Genomic DNA, 23,696 nt, shown 5'->3' with positions numbered 1-23,696 from the left:
TCAACTAGTGTGGCAATTAGGTTGTCAAAATAGTGGCCAGGGGTAACGACATGCTTGCACAGTGGAAGGCTATGGCAAGCGCAAAACATGCGCCTCATGATTAATAAAGCGCAATCAGAAAGGTGTTTCCGTTCGGCCAATGCATTGAAAGTTGTACTATGTATATTGCAGCAAGTAAACTACATAGCTTGTGTCGTAGTCAAAACTGCATTTTATTCTTAGAGTAACGTCTGACACAACGCTCCCAATAGTTTCCGAAGTGGTCATGTGGAAGCACAGCTTAAAACACATCTTGTTGCACGGATGACATCCCACATGGACAGGCGTTGTTATTTTAAATGTCGTCAGTTTGTGCCGCAAGTTCCTGGAGCACCTCTGGGTTCAAGATGAAGCTGAAAAGACGATTACATTACATTAGTACGTTACAGTTAACATTTGGAATCGAAGCCAAATGTTTGGTATGATAGTTTCCTTTCGTACGTTCTTGTTGCGCAATTTGTTCACCTGGTTTCAGGAGCGCCCTGCTGTCCATCGCTTTGGCGCACATGATTGCGTCATTCACTATCTTAGGCGGATATATATGTTCAGTTAGGGCATCGAAAAGACGGCCGCAGTTTTTTTAGCCGAGTATGAATTTTCAAAGAACAGCTTTTGATATAAAGGGCTTCGCTGAAAGTATATTAGTATTACTATGCTTAGCATGACTGATTTTAAAATGAGAATCGGTGAGAGTCGAATGGTTTTCTGTATACTTTCACCGCTATTTTAAGCTACAGAGCGATGTCGTGAAATACAGAAAACAGATAGATTCTGTCCAGTACGATTGTGAAAATGGAATGGATGAATTAACCTTGCTGAAATATTTGGTAAAGTCAAATTTCCGTTTTGCCGTAGTGCCCGATAAGGAAATGTTGTCTTTTAAACGTTTGTAACAGCAGGGTTAAAGATTACACAATGATAGAAAACGTCTTTCCAGTTCACCCATAAACATAATCGTGTGATTTGCACTGATTTTTGCGCGAACGGAAGAGCCACTGGCTTGTACGTAGTGTATACGCTGTCGAACTCAAAAGTGTTAGGCTCTACGATGAGTCTTAATAATGTGTCTGATGATCATTTGTGAACAGATCTTTGAAACTATGAGTCCGCGTCGGCATCTAGCACTGAACAAATGCCGTCAGCATGGGAAATGTTTGTTTTAAGGGAGGCAACATCTAATATGACCAGCAATGAATCACTATAGGCAAATTTAGGTTGATGATGTCGGCCAGGACATAAGAAGTGTCCTCAAGATAAGATGCCACCGTGGGAAGAAGCATACGAATGAGGCCATCGACAAAGCTTCAGAGCACTTCGGTGACAGTACCAATGCCTAACACAGTAGGGTGACCACGGTTATTTCACGTATGCATTTTAGGCATTAAGTAAAACGTTATTGGAACAGGGCTGAGATGACTAGTGAATAATTTGATTTATGGGGAAGTTCGTCGGCAAATATTAAACGTCGGATATTTCAGTACGTATCACACTAAACTTATTGGTCGGGTTCGCACCCAGTCGTTCATAAAATGTGCCCTCATTTAGTTGCCTCTGAGCCACACAAGTGCAGCAAGTCATTTACATTATCGCTGCTGTGCCTCCTTAATCGGTAGGATTCATTACAATGTATGAGCGCTCTTGTGAGTTTTTACCTTCATTTCGTTCTTTTAGGGTCAGGTTCTCTTTGAATGAAGTGTGGTTCCCATTAGCCTCTAATATCTCACATTTAATTGTAGAAATGTGCATATTGAGGATTATATTGCGAGGTTTTGGTAGCATCTGCTGTTGACGGGAAGACATGTTTGTCTTGGACGACGAGCATTCATGGAAATATGCGCTCAATCTCATATTTCGTACATATTTATCTAAGTCTTCTCACAAGTCAAGTTCATTCTGTCCACCAATAGCTGGGCAGAAATCTATGCTTCGAGAACATACACTCATTTCTGAGTCGGTTAAAACCCCGTTTGGAGCGTTTTCTAGGTTAGGACTACGAAATGGGTTATCTCGTCTCGAGTTTGGTTCGACGTAAACTGAAACGTCGTTCATCAGTGGTTGTGGGGGGATAATACCCACACGTAGCATTTTTTTCTCGCTTTTTTGATGCGATCTCCATTTGTTTATAATGTTCATACATTACGAGCGAGAATGATTCAGTATGATCTAACATGTTAGTTTTGCATAGCTGTTATTCACTGATGAGCAGCATTTTGTGAGGAGAAATACAGAGGCCAATGATGATGCGCAGGAGAGGTAGGGAAACATTCTTTAAGATTTAATTGCATATTGCCACGTTGCTTTGTGGCATTTTGGGAGTTGCTAGATGAAGCGATCAGAAGTCGTTTCGGAACAGTCAAGGTATTTAAATAAGTATTTAACATAGCTGCGTGAAGTTTGTGTTTCACGCGTTTTTCTACAATTTGCCTGACTGTAATGAAGCCTTGACTATAGACAATATTGTCCGTATCAATCAGTCTGATACACTACTTTTGTTGCAATGAGAATTTTTGAACAGGCACCACAAAGACGAAAAAAGGCTTTCCGATCTTTTTCGCGAAGATACTTGTTAATTCCTTGGTTTAGCAGCAACTGAAGCGTAAGTAGAGGTTTTTTCCGCCTCGGTGCAGAGTTCAAAGCAATTAGCGCAGGAGGTGTAAGGTAAGGTCTGGCATCTCAGGCCAAGAAGGGTGAGTCTTCTTGCTCACAAAAGGGTGCGCTTCCCAAAGAACCGATTCTCGGGAGTCGATAATCACGGCTTAGTTCTGGTGAGAAGACCGTGGTCTGTCGCCGCTTCTAACAACCAGCTAAATGATCCCCGGCCAGCGGATTGCTGGCGGGTGACGTGAGGGCAGTGTATAGATACCCATACATCAGGATTAGAGTCCGCGGGACGACTGTAATGCTGGGCAGCGTAGTCATCTCGCGGTAACGGCATGAGGCGCGCAGTCGAGCGGCGCCACCTTTGTGTACGTTCGCACAGTTCGCGGAACGTGGTGTGCAGGCCGGTCCTTTCGTCTCTCTCTGCCCAACCGAGTGGTCGAGGGCTTGATTAGGAGAGCGAGAGGAGAGGACGACAACAAGTGTTTAGTCTGTCCAATAAACAAACTGAGTTGCTTTGGTTGGCCGTGAGGAAAATCGGGAGGGGCAAACGAGGGGTCAAAACCTGGCTCCCGAGTCCTCACGGCCGTTCTGGTCGCAGCAAAGAGTGCTCTGCACTATCGGCTCTGCCGAGGCAACATGCGACGGTTCCAACGATGAAGTCTTGTAAATATGTACATAAGTTTCTGTACATAAAGTCGTGTTGTTGCAACGTATTGAAAGGCGCTGGTCTCCATCCCTGAACAAGCAGCAGCAGCAGCCTCGACAAGACAAGACGAACACGAAGCAACCAACATTCCACTCCCTTCTATAGCAACAGCCGCTACACAGCTGAGAGAGCACTGCTCAAAGGAACAGCGGGAGTGGGTAGAAGGTTGAGTTTTACTGGTGCAGTGTACACGATCGAGACGACGACGACAAGGAATGCTCTGCGCACCAAGCAGTTCGCCGTATTGTGGAGAGCACGGAAGACCAAAAGCCAAGACATCGGCTGTTCCGACGAAGAGCCAAGCCACCAAGCTGAGGAGGCTGCGGTGCGGCAGCCATCGACCCGAGGAAGTCAGTGGTCCAGCAACGGTCATCCCCATTCATCAGTACTGTGACAAACCCGACGACGTCGAGCAATGTCGAGCGTCTGACGACGAGAACGACAAGAGAGCAGCGAGCAGCCACTTCAAAAGTGGTGAGTCCTCTGGTGTTCTTACATATCAGAGGCGCCACTGCATTTCTTCAGTTTTAAGGTGTCCTATGGACACGAGTTTTGCCCACTTATACCCTAACAGGCAAGCGCAAGCCATGAGTTGTGAGTCAGGAGAGGAGAGTGACGTGGCAAACTCGGAAGAGGGTAGTGCGCGGGAGAGCCAGAGAGACGACCGTTTCGGAAATCTCACGCCGGAGCGTAGACTGCAGGAATCGCAGTTGGAGATGGAGAGACTATCGCAGATAATGGGCGGAAGCTGTCGGTGGAGTGGACCCGAGTTCGGCAGGCTGGATCCGTGTAGCGAACTGAGACGCTATTCGAAAGTTCTCACTGAGGTGCTCCCCAAATTTCCAGCCGAGGCTGAAGCACCGGTGGGGTCTGAGTCCGTGGAAAGTACCCTAGAAGTGTACGAGGTACCGGGGGAGTTTCGGGGACGTTTAGTTTTCCCGTTAGTAGCGGAGAGAGTCCCATTTTGTCCACGCACCTAAGCCCAACAGAGCAATAAGATTACCAGGTAATCAAGAAAACGGTGCTTGACGAGCTCAGACTTTCAGCCGGGGAATATCTAAAAAAATGTTTGGGGTCAGGCAAGCGTGCGAACGAGGGGTGGAGACCCTTTTCGACATGTTTAAAGAGCTACCTCCACTTTTACCATGAGGCAAGAGGGGTGTCGACATTCGAGGGCCTGGTCAAGCTTTTGGTGGCTGACCAACTAAAGAAAGATTTGTCGGAAGAGGTCGTGCGGTATGTGGCACTCCAAAAAGGTAGAACGTAGATGAGCGCCCCAGAGATATCCGCGTTGCTGCGAACGTTTGAAGAAACACTAGGGTGCGAACAACGCCGCGAGGCAGGCGAAGTCAAGAGCGGCGGAATTGCAAAACTTGGCGGAGTCGAAAAGCGCGAGCAGGGCTAGATCCGAAGAAGAGACAACGAAATGCCGCGGGGCTGGGAAAGACCAAGGCGCGGAGGGGAAACCAAGGCCCAGATCCTGCTACAGTTGCGGCAGTACAGAGCACCAGATATGGAATTGCCCGCAGCGTCAGAAACAGCCGAAGGAAGTGCTTCCGAACAGTAAACAAGACAGCTTTGGGCGCGTGTTTCGATTGAAGGGCCCCCAGCCGCACACAGTGATTTGATTCCGGTATCGCTCGACTGCAAAGACAAACATATAGGAGCAGTGTTGCACTCAGGTGCGGAAATTACGGTAGTCCGTGAGAGCGTGGTCCCGCCAGAGTGGGTGCAACCTCATGGAATGGTCAACCTGACTTCGGCGTTCGGAGAGAAACTACAGGCCAAGCTCGCAGTTATTCCGGTGAATATGTCACGCGAGCGTGGAGCTTTTTCCGACGTTAGGGAACCAGTCCAAGTGTTGTGCTTATTAACGGACCGTCTAATGGCACGAACAGCGTTGGAACAGGACCTTTAGGGACATGTTATACCACATAACAGAGAAGGAGGGTAGGAATTGGGATCAATTTTTGTCTTTTTTGTTTTGGGGGTACAGGGTAGTCCCACACGGTACGACTGGAATAGCGCCCTTTGAGATGCTGTAAGGGAAGCAACCAACGGGTCCGTTAAGTATACTTAAGAGGTCTTGGACGGGGGAAACTGCAGTACCGGAAGAGTTGGGGGCGTCGTCAGCGGCGGACATGGAAGAATCACGAGGGCGGATGAGGCGCGCGGCGCAAGTTGCAGAAATGGTCAGCTCGAAATCGCAAAACACATACGCTGTGCAATTCAACAAAAGGGCGAAGGCAAAAGAGTTTAACGTCGGTGATTTGGTACTTGTGTTCGATGATCAACGACCAGGGAAAATGTTTCCAAAATGGGAAGGGCCAGGCAGTGTCACCAAGAGATACCGCGAGCATTCATACTTCGTGCAGATGCCAGCAGGTAACTGGAAACTGGTGCACGCGAATAAGCTGCGCCCGTGCCACTCCAGGGTTATGTCGGTAGGAGTAATGTTCGAGGAGGACGGTGATTTCGGTGACGTAGAGTGCGCCCCACAGCCGGTGACAATGCGTAGTGAAGAAGTTTTTCCATCGCGCGATATTGTAGTTTATTTAGTAGAACGGGAATGCGGGGAGATCTGCGAAGTGCTCAAGAGGCATGTGGAGCAGTATGACGGAGGGCCGACCATAGCGGCAGTAAGGCTGCACGAGATAAGGTTGCAAGACGGGTTTGTCCACAGGAGCCCGCATCCGTACAAGGTACCCAAAAGCTTACTGGCCGAGGTGGGGAGGCAGGTAGACGAGCTGCTCGAATTGGGGTTGATCTTTCCATGCAAGAGCCCGTATACCCATCCACTGGTATGCGTTCCGAAGAAAGACGGAAGCATGCGACTCTGTGTCGATTTTCGGGCATTAAACGCGGGGACGGCGCCGTACGCATACCTAATGGCCTTTCAGCAAGAACTCATAATGAGCGTAGGGAGTGCGACGTACATAACACTGCTCGACCTGCGAAGAGGTTATTGGCAGGTACCACTTGAGTCTTCTTCGCGCCTGTTGACAGCGTTTGCGTGCCATCGCGGATAGTTTGCCAGGACGGTAATGCCCTTCGGGCTCTAAAACGCTGCTCAAACGTTCCAGAGAGCAATGAACGAACTGCAAAGGCCGCACAGTGGATACTGCTGTGCATACCTGAATGATATAGTCTGTAGCGAGAGAGGAAGACGGGACGGCAGGCCAACGCGGTCGTGTCGTTCTCTCGCCACTTTATTATCCAGGGCGATTTGCCGAAGCCGAGCGGCGGCGGCTGCCACGTCCAAACCGCCAGGCACGTGAGCTCGATCTCCCCAGCTCGCGCCTCGAGGTGTCGCATCAGCTGCACGAGAGGCGCAGCGCGGTGGCTAGAAAAATGACGATGATGATGAATGGCGATGATGATGACGCTACAAGTCGTTTTTAGCGAAACGCTCGAAGAGCGCGCGGAACACCTTTGGTGGGTGTTTGAGACCCTAAAGCGAGTTGACCTGAAGGTCAAGAGAGATAAGTGCCAGATAGCTTGTCCATCTATTCGGCATTTGGGGCATATTGTAGGCTCGGGAAGGCACGTACCTGACCCTGAGAAGCTTGCGCCGATCGAAGGGTTGAAAGTGCCGCAGACTAAAGGAGAACTACGCAGCGTACTGGGCCTGTGTGGCTACTACCGAAGCTATGTGAAAGATTACGCGGAAGTAGCGGTGCCCCTCACCGTGCTAACGGGGAAGCGAATCGCGAACCAAATTCCGTGGTCCGCGGAAGCTGAAAGGGCGTTTCAGCGGCTTAAGACCGGACTGTGTGAGGCAGCAGCATTATGGACCCCAGACCTCAAGAGGCCGTATTGGCTGTTTACAGACGCGTCCACGGTCGCGGCTGGAGTCTGCCTGTCTCAATGTGCGAAGGATGGTACCGCGATGCCGATCGCAATTGCGAGCCACAAGTTCTCTCCAACTCAAACGTATTGGTTGACTATAGAGCGAGAGGCCTTTGCAGTCATCTGGGGTCTGAAAAGGTTTAATTTCTGGCTCTTCGGAGCACAGGTTACCGTGGTATCAGACCACAACCCACTAGCTTTTCTCACCCAGGGCACTCTTCATGGGGCTAAGCTTACCCGTTGAGCCTTGGCGCTTCAGCGGTATCATGTAGTGGTGCAGCACAGGAAAGGCGTCGAGCATGGCAACGCAGACGCACTTACGAGGGTGCCTAATGAGTGCTCGGGAGTCGGCAGCGTTCTTCCGTGGGTCGAGACACTAGAGGACTATGCACGTGGTGGGCACTCTAGAGTGACGTGCGTGAACCTGGAGACACTTGAACAGCACCATGCGTTGAAATGTCTACGTGTCTCAGTGAAGTGTATTGTTTTTTCTTGTGCGTGTGTGTAGCATGCGGGAGTTATTCTGTTGGTTGAACATGAACAGCACCATGTGCGGAAGGGTGTGTGTGTTTTGGGGAAGTCTTTTTGTGTACGTGTATGCCTAGAAGCATGCAGGAGGTCACGATTGTACTTGTGTACATTGTGACCTTTGGTCGTTTTTTTTCTTTTTTTGGCTGCTTTGTGAGGGCGCCGGTTTGGTGGGGACCCGAGGTTTAGGCAGAGAGGATATTGCACGCGTTGCAGAAACGCCTATGGCGTTCAAAGAACAGTGAAGTGCAGCCACAGGGTCGGGGACGTTCGGTGCCATACCTTTATGTTGTTATTCGCGTAGCTGCGTTTGAGCGCTTGCACGAATCTTGAGAAGGGCGTGTAAGGTTAGGCGTCTCAAGCCAAGGAGGATGAGTCTTCTTGGTCACAAAAGGGCGCGCTTCCCAAAGAACTGATTCTCGGGAGACGGTAATATCGGCGTAGTTCTGGTAAGAAGACCGCGGTCGTTCGCCGCTTCTAACAACCACTTAATGGTCCCCGGCGAGCTGATTGCCGGCGGGTGACGTGAGGACACTGTATAGACACCCCTGCATCAGGATTAGAGTCCGCGGGACGGCTGTCATGCTGGGCAGCGTAGTCATCTCACGGTATTGGCAGGAGGCCCGCAGCCGAGCGGCGCCACCATTGTGTGCGTTCGCACAGTTCACGGAACGTAGTGTGCAGGTCGGTCCTTTCGTCTCTCTCTCCCTGACCGAGTGGTTGAGGGCTTGATTAGGAGAGCGAGAGAAGAGGACGGCAACAATTGTTTAGTCTGTCAATTAAACGGACTGAGTTGCTTTGGTTGGCCGTGAGGAGAATCGGGAGGGGCAACCGAGGGGTAAAACCTGGCTTCCGAGTCCTCACGGTCGTTCTGGACGAGGCAAAGAGTGCAATTCACTTTCGGTTCTGCCGAGGCAACATGCGACTGTTCCAACGGTGAAGTCTTGTAATTATGTACATATGTTTATGTACATAGAGTCGTGTTGTTGCAATGTATGGAAAGGCGCTGGTCCCCATTCCTGAACAAGCAGCAGCAGCCACGACAAGACAAGACGAACACCAAGCAACCAACCTTCCACTCCCTTCTATAGCTACAGCCGCTACGCAGCTGAGAGAGCTCTGCTCAAAGGAACAGCAGGAGTGGGTAGAAGGTTGAGTTTTACTAGCAGGTAAACTGAGCGAAGACGCACGCTGCAAAAGACAAAGTTGGCAGGCGTCAGAGGCTCGCCTAATGGCACCACTGGGCATGCGGTCTTGCCTGAAAGCACAGCAGTGGTCATGTGGTTATGGGCATGTAGTCTCGCCCGGTAGCACAGTCACGTTCCAGAAGTGCAACTGTTTGATGTGGCCAGCCATCAGTGCAACGCTTTCGAAGTTTGGGTGAAGGCCTTCCACTGCGAGGACGTGCACCTTCGGGAACAATTCAACGGCATGGTCCAGAAAGAACACCTGGTTAGAAGGACTGTAGAAGCTTAGCCGACTGTTTGTGAAATCGCATGCTCCATGGTTGCAATTGCGAACAAAGGCTTGATCAATATGCCTGTCGTTAGGTTGAGAAAGATATGGAAGGAATATTCCGGGGTTGCGGTGAATTTGTGGGGCGTTGTTGTTTCCGCCTAGGTAGCATAAGTTGTGTACACATATCATAACTGAGTTGTTTTTTTCTGTACGCGTGCATCGCAGTTTTTTCTGGTCAAAAAACTGCGATGTCTTCGCAGTAAGTTTGGTGTAAAGGCAGCACCTTTTTTGTTGTACATTGTACGAGCAGATAGCGCTCCAATACCAAGTGGCTGTCAATATTTAGAAAGCCAGTGGACACAGAACGTCACCTTAAGTGGAAGAAGAATATATAACAGGCAAGTCAAAGTCTAATTCCGGCGGCGGTCGTATGAGAAAAATTGCTTTGGTAATTGCTTCAGTAAGGATTGTTAGGTGAATATATAGATCATAATAAACTTCGGCGTAATAATTGAAGAATCACTACGAATTCATCATTTGTGATATTTTGTCGCATACCATAGTTTACTTTGAATGATATACTGTCCGAAAAAAATACGCAATTCTTTACTAGTACTTTTCAAAGAAGAACCAGTATTGTGCAGAGCATTATTTATATAACTAGGCATATCCTTATCTCAGTGCCACAAAATCGTGTTTTTCTTATCATGCTTTGTATCGCAAGCACCACTGCTACATAATTTCTTTCAGCGGTCCTGCCACAACCGAGCTTCCGGAGGAGTTAATTAGTTGCTTACAAGAGCAAGCGTGGGCTAGATACGCTGGAGACGCCGCTTGGTATAGCACAATCTCTACAGCTATCGCCGCCTGGTGGCCACCGGTGGAAGCAATCATTCTTCGTGCAGCTGGGACGTCCATGGTTGGCACGACAGTAGTTACAGGCCGGTAGCGTGGAGATCTTTTGGGTGTGATTGAATTCTATGAATGAGACCGACGCTAGGCTTAATGTCGCCACGTGACGTTGTCTTAATTCATCGACAATCTTACAGCTATTCTACTGGAAATGCACTGAATGGGACTGATGCGTAGAAAAAAAGCATTGAAGAACTTATCGCAGATATGACTGTCCTCCTGCATTACTTCACTTTACCAAGATCCCTGTGAAAGAACAGTGTATGTAAAGCCTGTAGAATATGTGACCGTGACGAAGTATATAAAAGATGAGTACGTTCCCTTGTCTGTAAATTGCAGGCTATGTAACAAGCCTGGAGCAATTCAGCATTGTTTTTGTCATTGGCATGATGCATGGCATTTCAAGAGCATTCTTGAGAAAACCATAAAAAAATTCTTATTACAGCTCACGGTGTTAGGTTCCTACCAATCAAAAACAGCTTCAACAGTAATGCGCCATACGGTATCATTATGTGATTGGGTCTTCCTTCATTATGGAGGAGAAGGATGACTTAGATACAAGCGGAGACGCCACGTTCAACAAGATCTGTTTTTGAAGATGTAGCAGCCGGTGCGCCTAGCGTGGAGGCGTTCAACCTTGTTCCAAGGTGGGCTGCACATCTTTACGCTTGTGTTTGTTCACTGGACTTCTGAAAGTTTGGTGAACAGGGTGAACTGATGTTTTTTACATGTGTAGGTTGAGCATACTTCTACATTGGAATGTATGACAATATTTGATGCTATATTTCTATGCATTAACAAAAAAAAGTGGTCAAAACGCAATAGATTGCCTGCCCGGTTTTTGTTGTCGCCACCGAAAAGTAGTGGTTTCGACTCCTGTTGACAGAACAGTTCTTTTGTGTGGTTTCTGATCGTGCGTATTTTTGGACGTCCGTAATTTTTGTCTTGCTAAACTCTTGCATGAAACACTTTCATGTTTAAAAACGTCGGCATGACAAATTAGTGTGGCAGCAGAGTGTAACGCCATGTCATCAGCGCATCGTACGCTCTGCCTGACATAATTCTTATCTAAATTTTGGCAATTTGGTACATTGATGAAACAACTCAGGAGATAAATTCTAAGTTATGATTACTAAATTGGATACGGAAAGCAGAATGGTACCTCTTAAAAAATACTCAGACAACTAAGGTATAGTTTAGAAGTCTCGGAAGAGAACAGAACTTTCCTGTAGGCAGCGTACCACTGCTGGGGGTAAAGGATAACGTTTACCTAAATATAACGTTCGCAAGGATTGCAAAAAACAAAGTTCATTGTTGCAATTAGGGAGAAGCCTGTGCCCTGTAGTGGGTGGTATTGAGGCTGATGATGAGTACGGTAGTGCATTGCTAAGTAATACAGCTATTGACAGTTGAAACAGCTCCACGAACTTCAAACCTTGGGAGGGGCGTAGAAGCAGTGTTTCCCATATGCGGTGTTTCAATAGCAATGAGAAATGCACCCTGTCCTTGATACCGAGGGCATCGCAAGCAACATCCAACGCCCATGCCAGACTATTTTCATCGCAGGAAGATAGCTTTTCCTGAGCGTCATCTCATTGGTCACTCGCTTTACCGTAACAGGCAGTGGCAGGCGGTACCCTGAGGGGCTACGGCAGAAGACGCTGACATTGGGAGCACATTAGGTGCTTCCCAGCTAAATGTTGGGCATATACGCATTATTCATGCGAAGAATGCTGAAACACTAGAGCTACATGATAGCCATTTTCTCCTCTCCTCCTCACTTATTCTAGTTATTCTCCATTCCCCTTTGCCAATCATTCTTCCACTATGCTATAAATGGCTGTGCTGTACTGGGCCCTCTCGCCTATGCCTTCTTCTGCCTTTTTACGTACTCACCAACATTTAGTCACCCTCTCCCACTTTCCTTTTTCATTATCTAGCTATACTGTAGCACTAAAATATAGACGAAGCTTTCCCATTTCTCTTGATTGTTTCCTCTTTCACACCGTCGAACTTCTCCACCTAACTTACCATTTAGGGCCCTTGCTATCCATAACTATACCAGGTGTTTTAAAAAATATGCCCACAGTTTTCAAAACTCAGGGAAGGGCAATTTTACGCCAAGGATGATATGGCGCCTTTGAGAAAGATCGGTCCTCTTATAGAAACAACGGCCAGCCTGTCTACGGCACTGTTTACCCTGATTATCCCACTATGTTGTTTCCATCTGTCGACTTCCATCTTGATTAGGGAAGTGCAATAGTTATTGTATGCCTTAATCACCTCTCTTTGTCTTTCAGCAGGCATCTTAAGGTAGCTAGACATCATTTGAGACATTAACTGAGAATTTTAAGTTTTTAACGTTTAATCAGGGAAGTTAGCTGGTTGTGTCTAACGGATGAATACAAGTCATTCATGTGAAGAACCAACTACAGCTTAGAGATTTCAAAAAATGGCTGGTAGCAATAAGGTGAAGTAATGTATTTCACACGAATTCCGTGCTAAAATTGAAACGAATGAACAAGTGTGCGACAGCCATTTTTTTCTAAGACGTCCAGAATGAACGGGGCTTTTCTACTTTTCACTTCTCACAACTCACGTGCTGCCAGCTCTTAATTCTCGGGCTGATCCATCCACCACGCGAGAGACTTTCGGTAGGCGTTCTTTTTTTTCACGTAGAATGGTTTTGGCCCGGCTAGTCACAACACGCTTTCAATACATAATTGTCATGGAAGCTCCGTGAAAGGTTTTGGGCAAAAGCACACCGCAGAAAGAGAGAATGTCCGCTTACTGTCATCTTTGTGAGGACTCAATGAATTGCAATGCGGGCTATGACATCATAAAAGGCTTTACTATATTATAACCTCACCATTACGCTCTCTATTATCTTCACCCTCACTTATCCTTTCAGCCTCCTCCTATACCTTGATAACATTCAAAAGGTTTATCTGCCTTACGCGATACACCAAAACACTAAGATTTATTTATTTGTTTATTTTCCCCATTTGCAAAAAGTTTTTTTTTCAACAAATTGAGGGTCTCTCAGGTGAAAAGCGGTAAAAAATGAATACCACTGGAGAACGCCTGAGGGTCGCGATACATGGCAGCACTTTGCGAATGAAAGCTTTCAAAAATTATAAGGCATTTATAGCCGGATAAATAAACAAAAATTATAAATGAAACATAGAAAAAGAGCAGTGGTACAAAAAGGCATAGAGTAAACTAAATAACTGTATATTCACTCATGAACAGTAATATTGAACGCGATTCAATATGTATACTATGATACCAACTGCAAGTACGCTACCAGAATGATTTAATTTCGGTTACGTTTTATGCAAACTAAATACACACTACAAAAACACTACAATATTGACAAAATATTCACGCAGTTCTCTTCTTTAAAACAAAGTAGACACACCTCTTCCTTTTTTCCGTGCTTCTCACGCTCACATCCCCGTTCCTCACTATCCCTTTAATTTCCTGCCTGATTGCTACACAAGTTTCTGCCTTAGGATTTCTTGTGTGTGCGACGCCGAGTGATGGCATAAGGTGGTAGCACACAACAACAGCATCCTTTCATCCGGCCAACACTCCTTTATTCCTTTCTCTACTCATCCCCCTAAGCTAAGTTATAGATTACTGCGCTCTACTTGGCGTTGGCTGCCTTACGCCAAGCTACACGAACTGACAACGTCATCACGCGATGACGGATTTAATTGAGAGTGTACGACATACCTTGTTAATAAAGCAATCAGGAGTAAAACCTTGTCATAAATTAAGAGGTCGGCTATCGATAGACCTAGGTGTGTACTGATTGTCCTTTTTTTTTGCTCTGTGACCAGCAATACTGAATTTTGCTACCCGTGGGTAAATGTGCATGCCTGTGCGCGCTCATCTCTTGGTAGAACTGTACGTCTTGAACTTTCAGCTGAAAAACGGCGTTGCAGTTACTGAGCGCATAGAAGTCACTTCACTCACTGCACTGCTCCAGCTCGCGATAAAAATGCGCTTTTGAAACACAGCGAAGTAACGACTGTTACACTTGTTCGCGCTCGTCCTGTCTGTAGCGGCGAGCATTTTTCATACTCCGTTTTTGTTTAGGAAGCGTGTTAACCTTTTTAGCCCTGAGTTTTTTTTAACGGCAGATATTTTTGTTTGTCGTTGATTTGGATTTACTAAAACCTGAAGAGCACAAACTTTTTTCTGAGCATCCCATCAGAGTACAAGAAAAATGGCTCCATGTCCTGATTATAGGACAAGAGGACTTAGTGGTTCCAAAGTAAAAAATGGTGAACTTAAATACCTCTATGTATTCAACCCTGTTAGTGCAAGTTATCGTGAAACTAACCTGCAGCAATTACGTATTAGTTACAGCACCTAAACTGTTCGATAGCAAGTCCTTGTTTTTGTGATATACAGCTTCTTATTTCTCTTGAATGCCACCGTCTATTTATTGAACACTTTACAAGATTCAACATCTTGAAAAATTGCTGATGCCCGTTTTGCAGCGCCAAAATTAACTCCGTCGATGTTTGCAAGGGCAAGCTTATTGAACTACACTTCGTCGTGGTCTCCTTTTAGCTCCAATACGCACCATTATTATATTTTATAAAACGAATTAAAATTGATTACGTACTATCTTGTCAGTAGACACCCTTTACATAATATATAGGTGATGTGTGCAGGTTTCTCGACTAGAGTAACAGGAATTTGGGAGCTTTCACAAGAGCTACACCTCTGGATTAGCCTGAATAGTACATGAATATTGTCGACTGCTGTGGGCGATACGTTGGTGTTAGGGAAGACCCACCTTGTATATAGCATTTTAAACATCTCAAAAAACAAGACAAAAAATACGATAGCTACTGATTCAATAGTTAACCAATAAGATATCATTCTTTCTTTGGTTGTGGTGAGTGTCATCGTTATTGCACTCCACCAATTTCTTTTTCCACTTTGCAGAGTTCCGAAGAAGACGGCGACAAAAAACCATTTTCTATGCTTGCGCAGGTGTATTGAGGATAATTTAGAAACTTTTTAAACTTTTGAGTTCAGTGGGCCACATTCGACAGCAAAAGTTCTTCATGTCCTTTTTATAGCACGCCAGGGCCGAAAGCGTTAAGTGTCGTGCTTTCAACTTTGTTAGTTCGCTCTCGTTCTGTGTTTGTACTTTTCGTGCGTCAATTGTGTGTGAGCAGCATTTTGAACGTTTTTATCCGCTTGCTATTTTTCGCGTGACATTGCAGTTTGTTGCCGTTGCATTCATTGATTCGCCCTTGTTGTGAAACTGTGACTTTTTCTGCTGAGCTGGTGTAATCATCCTGCACCGCTACTGGGGTTACCAACAAATCAATAAAGGAGGTCGACACGGAGGCCTGTCGATCAGTGGCTATATACAGTGCTCCAATGCTGGCCCGAACATCCAGGTCTAGATACCGGCCGCGGAGGTTGCGTGGAAGGGGAGGGGCAACAGCTGCGCTTCTTGTGCTGTCTCATGTCAGTGCATACAAAAGAACGCCCGCTTGTCCGAGTTTACAGAGCCTTTCATTACGCGCCTCTCCTAATAACATCGTTGTTTTGAAACGTAGAACCCCGTATATTATTATCACGTCGGGACGGGTTACAAGGTGTATGTACACTACCATAGTGAGTGAGCCTGCGAAATCGCTTTTCATCATTTCGGTATCTTTCAGAAATTTTATTTGCTTTTTAGTAGCAGCCTGTTCAAGAACTTCAGCTGTTTACGTGCCTTTCACAGCAGCGCTCCCTCTTGCTGGCTAAAGCATTCGAAAAGGTGGTTACATCTCACGTCAAAGTTTAGCTGAAATGGCTAACGCTTCTCGTAGCCACCGCTAGCAACCACAACAAGGTTTTGTGCGTGCTATTTGTGTGTCCGTGGTCCGCCTTAGTGTGAGTCGTTAGGCGTGCGTTGAATCACTGAAATTTTCAGCTGAATGCTCTGGAAACGATCCGCTACATGTGGATGTCCCGAAAAGAGAGGCGCAAAACTCGGGATGGCGCATGAGTCCAGTCAGTGCCGCGAAATCCAGCATGGTTTGTGACCTAACCACTACTCTTCGAAACCTTTCAGCACCTAAGTGGCTTTGCACACCCTGCAGGAACTCAGTCATGTCACCAAGTTTTCCATCACCTTCGTGATCAACCTACCTAAGTATAAGCTCGAATTTAGGAACACGTCAGCGTTAACTTGCGTTACACAAACTTTCGTAAACTGTGACGTCCTGATAACAACATAGGTAGCGTCATTACGTGATGACTTTTTAGAATCACAGAAGTTCTCTCCGGCAGGAAGATCTGACGGCTCGCTGACGGTCAACTTGCGCATTTGACAGATATATAAGTATTTCGCCTTGCAACAAACACCGCTAAGTCAAAGGCAGCGTTGCTACCCTAGCCTACCCAAGCAGCTGGCGTCGCGGCGGTGTACCGTTAAGTCATGCATACTAATAAGCAACGGGACGAGTTTAGCAACAATTGCAGGGATCACGCTCTTGAGTGTGGGGTTGACAGGATGGACTTTTACTGTTTCGTATTGCACTTTCCCTCAGCGTTGATGACGCTTTTGATGTGACATGACCATGAGACCCAAAGGCTGTATCTCCTTGCCAGCTCGCAATAGGCGATGCAATGCGGAAACCCCAGAGTGCCTCGTCTGTTTCCTTCCTGCCCTTTCACTTGGGCACTTAATGGTGCCATTGATGTATAGTGGTACAAATACATGCTATTCTTTCTTATTACGCTTCCGCGGTTGCTGGCGCGTCTTCACTGTCCAGCGTTAAACACCCTTCTGGACTATGTGGTCACAACCCGAGTCTTGGACCTCAGAATAACACCATCTCTCTACGGAAAATTTCAGATATCATTGGCATCCTGCTCGTCTATTCATTTGCTTTGTTGTCACATATTTTTTTTACATTCACCCATCCCCAATGGTGTTGTGTTGTGGTTAAGGTATGTGTCACGTATTCATCTGAACCGCTTGTGCATATTAAATGTCAAGCACACACAGATGAGTACATATATGATATGGACACAGGAACCAGCGCAGTCTGTAATTCTTGATTTTTGCATCTATATTGGCTTCCAGGAGATACGGTGGCGCCAAGTGGAATTATGTTACAGATACAAAAAGACGGGTGAGAGCGCTACTACAGTGAAACCTCTGGAAATACGTGGCGTGGGCGCCCAGCTATTCCCAGTTGTCTAAATACCACCGCTTCGTTTACCAAAGCGTCGATGACACGAATGTTCGAGGTAATAATATACGGTTTTCGCGGCACGAATACATTCTTCTTATGGAGATTCGCCAACTCGGTAAACAGGTTCGACGTTTTGCTGCGCTTTATCAATTTACTCTTTTTACAGCACTTCAAGTACGCATGGTCTGAAGTAAGCTCCTTGTGGTTTTTTCCCCATCTTGTGTAGGGAAAGCGGCATTCCCTCACTCAAGGAGGGAAGGGGGTTTGTACCTTTTATTGCTTGACCACTGTATTGACTCTGGTAATGAAAGTAGTTTCAACTTTATTCGTTCCATTAACCCAGTTTGGCACATCGCTAGCCTTGGTGCGGCCTGTTCAGCGACACACGGGATGGATGGGTGACAAGCCGAGCTCATAAAAGGCTCATCACTTGAGCGACATCACGTAACGCCGTTGCGACGCCTTCAATTTAGTCATTGGTTCCGAGCTTTCATCAGTGGTTAGTTCTAAGTTGGCAGCATTGCAGGTGCGCACGTTGGCTGCAAAGCAACCTTATACTCAGCGTATGTACTTGTTGAGAAGTGCGCGGTATCGTCGCTTGGTATCGTCGCTCGGTATCGTCACTCGGTATCGTCGCTCTACTCGGAGGGAGTGCATGTGCCGCAGTTGACCGTGGGTTTTAAGAGGTCACTCACGTAAAAGGTGGGCTATCATGCGATTTACGCAGAAGGGAATTACTGTAACTACTTGGGCATCTCGTGCACATTAACGTTACTAAATCGAGCACGAGTGCGCACACTTAACTCTGGATATTTCGCGGATGTTGAGTGGCCGAGACGAAATTTCGATTCATTTTGACATGCGTTCATGAGTCACTGCAACGCTTCATTTGCATTTGACTGCATAATTAGGTGAACGACGCATATTGTTATGGAAATGAAGTAAAGGAAGATAGAGGAAGGACACAATCAGCTGAGAGGCGCGCGAGGGTGCCAATCAGCCATTGTGAATCTCGCCTGTGAATTTTCTTCTGTAAAATCGATTTTTACAGAAGTACCGACCCCGTAACAATATTGTATTAATAGTAATTATTAAATTCACGTGACTTCTTATCAAACTAGCAATGTTCACTACTGCTTTCAACAGTAACAGTACTGCTCGTGGCACCACGTTGGGACGAAGTTTCACAATTTTTTCATGTTGTCGCGTCTACACTGCATGGACTTGGTGTATCTTGACCGATTTAATGTCAACCAAGCATGACAAGCGCAGCTTTGTTTGGATCGCTGGCCCCACCGTCAGCAAGTATAACCATGTTGTTTTCTTGTCTGTGACTTGGCAAGTATCTAGCGTCAATCTATATGTAAACATCATCTACGATTTTCAGCAGAAAGAGGGACAGTGCACAAGGAAAGCTTTACGTTTTCGTGTGCGGCGTCAAGCAATCATATTACGACAAGGCTACTTTAGCCACCCTTCTCCAAAAAAAACACGGACAAGCCCTCCTTCTCATGAGGTGGAATTCGTGATCAATGATACAGGAGTGAAGACAGCATCGTGCGTTTTTTTTAGAACCCAAGAAACGTCAAGAAAGGTAGCGCGACGGCACTCTCGTGAAAGCCAGGCATCATGTTTTGCCACATCGTGCAAAATAAGGTCGTCAGTACCTATGCGGAGCAGCCGAGAATGCTTCGGGTCATACTCACCAAACTTTTTTAACAGCAAAGCCGTGCTCATAATCATCACAGAAGCGCGTGTTCCACAACCCGCCATACTGAGCTGTTTCCACGTTTACAGCTCTCTTGCCGAAGCATCTGGCCACCGCGACATTTTCCAGCCAATCAAGATAACATAAAGTGCCTTCAGTCCAGCAATCCATAAGCTAATTCACAAGTATTTCTTATTTTCTCGAGTGTAAAATTTCAACTGCGCAAAGGTATTTTGTTCACGTTAGAGTCATGGCCACAGTATCTATTGTTAAAAAATGTTTAAAAAACGCTGCAGACTGCCGAACTTCAAAAATGTGTATTCAGTTATTATGTTGATTCGACATCGGTAAGCAGCCTATTCGATGTTCACCATTTTTTTCTGTATTTAGGAGCGTTATAGGATGAATTCATAGCAAGGTTCTATCAAGCACGTGGGAACGATACTTGTAGAAACGCATTGGGATATAAAGATTTTGTAAATGATCATCAGTTAGTTGGAAAGGCTGGATGGCCTAAGGCACCTGGATTTTTATTTTCGTTACCCGATGGACAACGTTTTGCCAGTCACTAGACCCTCGCAAGCCACTCTCACACCTCACACATTTGGAAAACGGTGCAAGGTCTGCGTCACCCTACGGAACAGCGCTTTCCATTCAAAGCGCTCGCGCTATTTCAAAGGAGGCCAGACATCGATGTCGCAGAAGATTTCTGTGCGCAGATCGCCAACCAAGTCACTCGTCCAGATTCTCCAGTGAGAGGTGACGTCCCCCGTTCCCGTGACTACCACATGGACCTCCTTTTTACAATGGAGGAGCTCGAGGCGGCACTAGCTCTCTGCAGGCGTTCAACTTCTCCGGGCCCAGATGGTATTCCGTGCCGAGCCTTGTGCAACCTTGGTGAAGGTGCAAGGAGAGAACTGTTGAGCCTCTACAACATCTCGTGGCAGGATGGCAATGTTCCTGATGACTGGAAAGTAAGCCGCTTGTTACCCATCTTGAAGCAGGGCAAATCCCCACTCGAACTAACCTCATACCGCCCAATAGCGCTGGCCAGCTGCGTAGGGAAGATAATGGAACGGATGATACTAGGCCGCCTGGAGTGGTATCTTGAATACTACAAGATTTATCCAAATTCAATGGCTGGTTTCCGACGCGACCGCTCTTCTATTGACAATGTCGTTGATCTAGTTTCGTACGTTCAGCACGAAAGATCCCGTAAGCGACTATCTGCAGCTTTGTTTCTAGAAGTGAAAGGCGCTTATGATAATGTACTACATGAAGCCATTTTGGGTGCTCTTGCGGTGGTTGGCCTTGGTGGTCGAGTCTTTCGGTGGATTTCGAGTTACCTGGCTGCAAGATCATTCTTTGTGTTAACAGAAGATGGCCCAACTACGCGACGCTATACTTCCAGGGGTGTTCCTCAAGGCGGAGTTCTTAGCCCGACGCTATTCAATCTTGCACTAATTGGCCTTGCTGAATACTTGCCAAGCACCATTAAAATATCAATATACGCAGACGACATCTGTGTCTGGACATCGGCAGTCACACGTCCTCAGATACGTTCCCGGCTTCAAAAAGCAGCAACTACGATTGCCAACTACTTGTTCAAACAAGGTCTCAGCATATCACCAGAAAAATGCGCGCTAATGGCTTTCACTCGCAAAGCAATGACCCCTTATGTCATCTCAATCTGCGGGCGACCGATTTCTTACGCCAAAACCCACCGGTTTCTGGGCATCATTATTGATAGGGACCTCTGTTGGAGTCCGCATGTGACCTATATGAAGAAGCGCCTGACCGCTGTTTCTCAACTGTTCAAGTTCCTGGCAGGAAAGACGTGGGGGATGTCAGTATACGCAATGATGGAGCTCTACAGGGCCCTGTTTCTCGGTTTCCTCAGATATAGCTTGCCTGTGCTTAGCAATATCCGCAAGACCAATGTTCGTGTTTTACAGGCAGTACAAGCTCAAGCGCTGAGAGTGTGCCTCGGTCTGCCCAGATGTACGTCAACAGAAGCAACAATTGCAATTGCTGGTGACTATCCGATAAAAAACTCACATTGTTGTAGAAGTCCTGAGAACGCACATCCGACACTTTGCACGTGCCCCCGGCCATCACCTTGCACTGTTGCCTTCAGAGAGGCGCCAAGCATCGTTCGCCAAAATTATCGTGAAATACAACGATAAACTTCCCTCGGGCTTCACTCATGCATCTAAACCATCCATACCACCTTGGTGTCTTATTCGACCCACAGTGCATCTTAGTGTACCAGGGATCCGGAGGAAATCTGAGTTTTCGTCACCCGTGCTGAAACAACTGTCTCTTCTTCTTTTGCACGAGAAATATTCAGACAGCATACATGTATACACCGATGGTTCCACGAACCACCAGTGTTCGTCAGGGGCAGTAGTTATCCCAGCAAGAGGTGTTACCATGAGCTTTAGGACTGACCACTCCACGGCATCTACAGCAGCGGAACTAGCTGCTTTGCGCGCTGCACTTTGTGTGGTCAATCGGGAACCACCGCAACAATGGTCGATTTTCAGCGACTCAAGGGCTGCCCTACAATCTGTGCTCTCAGCACTGCGTCGCGGCCCGTACGAACAGGTTGTTTTCGACATTCGATGCCTTCTCCACACTTTACTCGAGAAAGGGCATCATGTGACGCTTCAATGGCTGCCAAGTCATTGCGGCATCATAGGGAACGAACATGCCGATACTGCCGCGCGGGCAGCCCTTGAAGGAACACGAAAAGAAGCCATACCACTTTCGAGGACTGATGCTGCCAGTAATCTTCGACGACTTGCGCGTGAAATCACGTTTTCACTATGGTGCCCACCAAGCATCGATACGAATCGTCAACACCACCTGTCCTATTTGATGGCTCTCGGCATGCCCACTGGACTCGACCGAAGAGAAGCCACCCTACATCATCGCGTATGGCTAGGAGTGGCATTTACAAAATCTTACTCCTTTGTCATAGGAATGGCCAACAACGCTCTCTGCGATGCCTGTCATTGCGAAGAGACGCTACACCACATCCTGTGTGACTGTCCATTGTATGAAATCCAGAGACAGTCACTGGCGTCTGCTTTTGCGCGCATCGACAACAGCCAAATGTCTGTGGACACTATTCTGTGGAGTGCCCGAGAGAAGACACTGCAACAGAAGGCGACGAAAGCTCTGTTGAAATTCCTACGCGACACCGACTTGAACAAGCGACTGTAACAGCAATGTCACACACCGCGAAAGACAAGACTTGACTATGACTGAGTGTGCGCGCATGTGCTGCCGAATGTGCTGTTTCTATCTTCCCTCTCTGCTCTCTTTCATCTCCCCCATCCCTTCCCCATGCGCAGGGTAGCAAACCGGCTGCCTATAGGCTGGTTAACCTCCTTGCCTTTCTTTTCCCTCTATTTTCCTTCCTTAACAGCAAAGCCGTGCTCATAATCATCACAGAAGCGCGTGTTCCACAACCCGCCATACTGAGCTGTTTCCACGTTTACAGCTCTCTTGCCGAAGCATCTGGCCACCGCGACATTTTCCAGCCAATTAAGATAACATAAAGTGCCTTCAGTCCAGCAATCCATAAGCTAATTCACAAGTATTTCTTATTTTCTCGAGTGTAAAATTTCAACTGCACAAAGGTATTTTGTTCACGTTAGAGTCATGGCCACAGTATCTATTGTTAAAAAATGTTTAAAAAACGCTGCAGACTGCCGAACTTCAAAAATGTGTATTCAGTTATTATGTTGATTCGACATCGGTAAGCAGCCTATTCGATGTTCACCATTTTTTTCTGTATTTAGGAGCGTTATAGGATGAATTCATAGCAAGGTTCTATCAAGCACGTGGGAACGATACTTGTAGAAACGCATTGGGATATAAAGATTTTGTAAATGATCATCAGTTAGTTGGAAAGGCTGGATGGCCTAAGGCACCTGGATTTTTATTTTCGTTACCCGTACCTGATCATCAACCGTTTCGTAAATTTTTAAGGGCTTTCAAAACAAACACGCTGACAGGCCTTTTTGAGAAAGATAGTCACCTGTCGAAACCTTTCCCAGCATGCATGATGAATTGAGTTCACTTAGTCTTTGGGTACACCCGTAGCAATTACGCTTCAAAATTGACTTGATCCGAAGTCGTGTTTCGAAGGTGACCGGCAGTTTAAACAGCTTATCGAACGAAGTCCAAACAGCGCTCCCAGATTGCTGCTCGCAAGTCGTAAGAAAAATGCCTTCACATATCTTGCCGAAATGTATGCTGTGGAAGAACGCAAACCAGCCCCTGAAAACCTGTTTTTTTTCTTCTTACCGTGATCCATTGTTGAGTGAATTATAGAAGCTTTCTTGCTCGCTCAATTCTGGGTGAAAGCTCTGTTGCGAGTGGTAACTTCCAGCCCTATATGGACTTCTTCTCAGATGTTCCCAGTTGCCTGAAATGTACAACCAATCAGTAATATTGATGACGATTTACGCTCAAAAACTACGATGTCATTGTAATCAGCACTGTTGTAGAAGGCTCAGAAAAATTCCCCAACCCTTATGTTCTTTTTAGGGAAAGAGAAAAAAACTAAGTACTCTGGTCTGTAATATCTTGCTTCCACCTAAATTCAGCTGCCGTGGCAGGGATCTGATAACTCAACTTACTGACATGCAGGTCAGTCCAT

The 23,696-nt window shown here is 46.5% G+C and overlaps 1 long non-coding RNA gene across 1 annotated transcript; it reads right to left on the bottom strand.

Moving 5' to 3' along the window:
- Nucleotides 1-188: 188 nt before the first annotated feature.
- LOC142803398 (uncharacterized) lies at nt 189-23,466 on the bottom strand. Its single transcript, XR_012894094.1, has 2 exons — nt 23,342-23,466; nt 189-392 (listed from the first exon to the last, which is right to left on the bottom strand). It is a non-coding gene; the product is annotated as an uncharacterized LOC142803398 (long non-coding RNA).
- Between the last annotated feature and the right edge of the window lie 230 nt (nt 23,467-23,696).

Source organism: Rhipicephalus microplus, chromosome 3 (genome assembly GCF_043290135.1).
Source record: "Rhipicephalus microplus isolate Deutch F79 chromosome 3, USDA_Rmic, whole genome shotgun sequence".
Classification (NCBI taxonomy): Eukaryota; Metazoa; Arthropoda; class Arachnida; order Ixodida; family Ixodidae; genus Rhipicephalus; species Rhipicephalus microplus.
The sequence above is the reverse complement of the archived record's forward strand: the minus strand, read 5'-3'. Positions and strand labels throughout refer to the sequence as shown.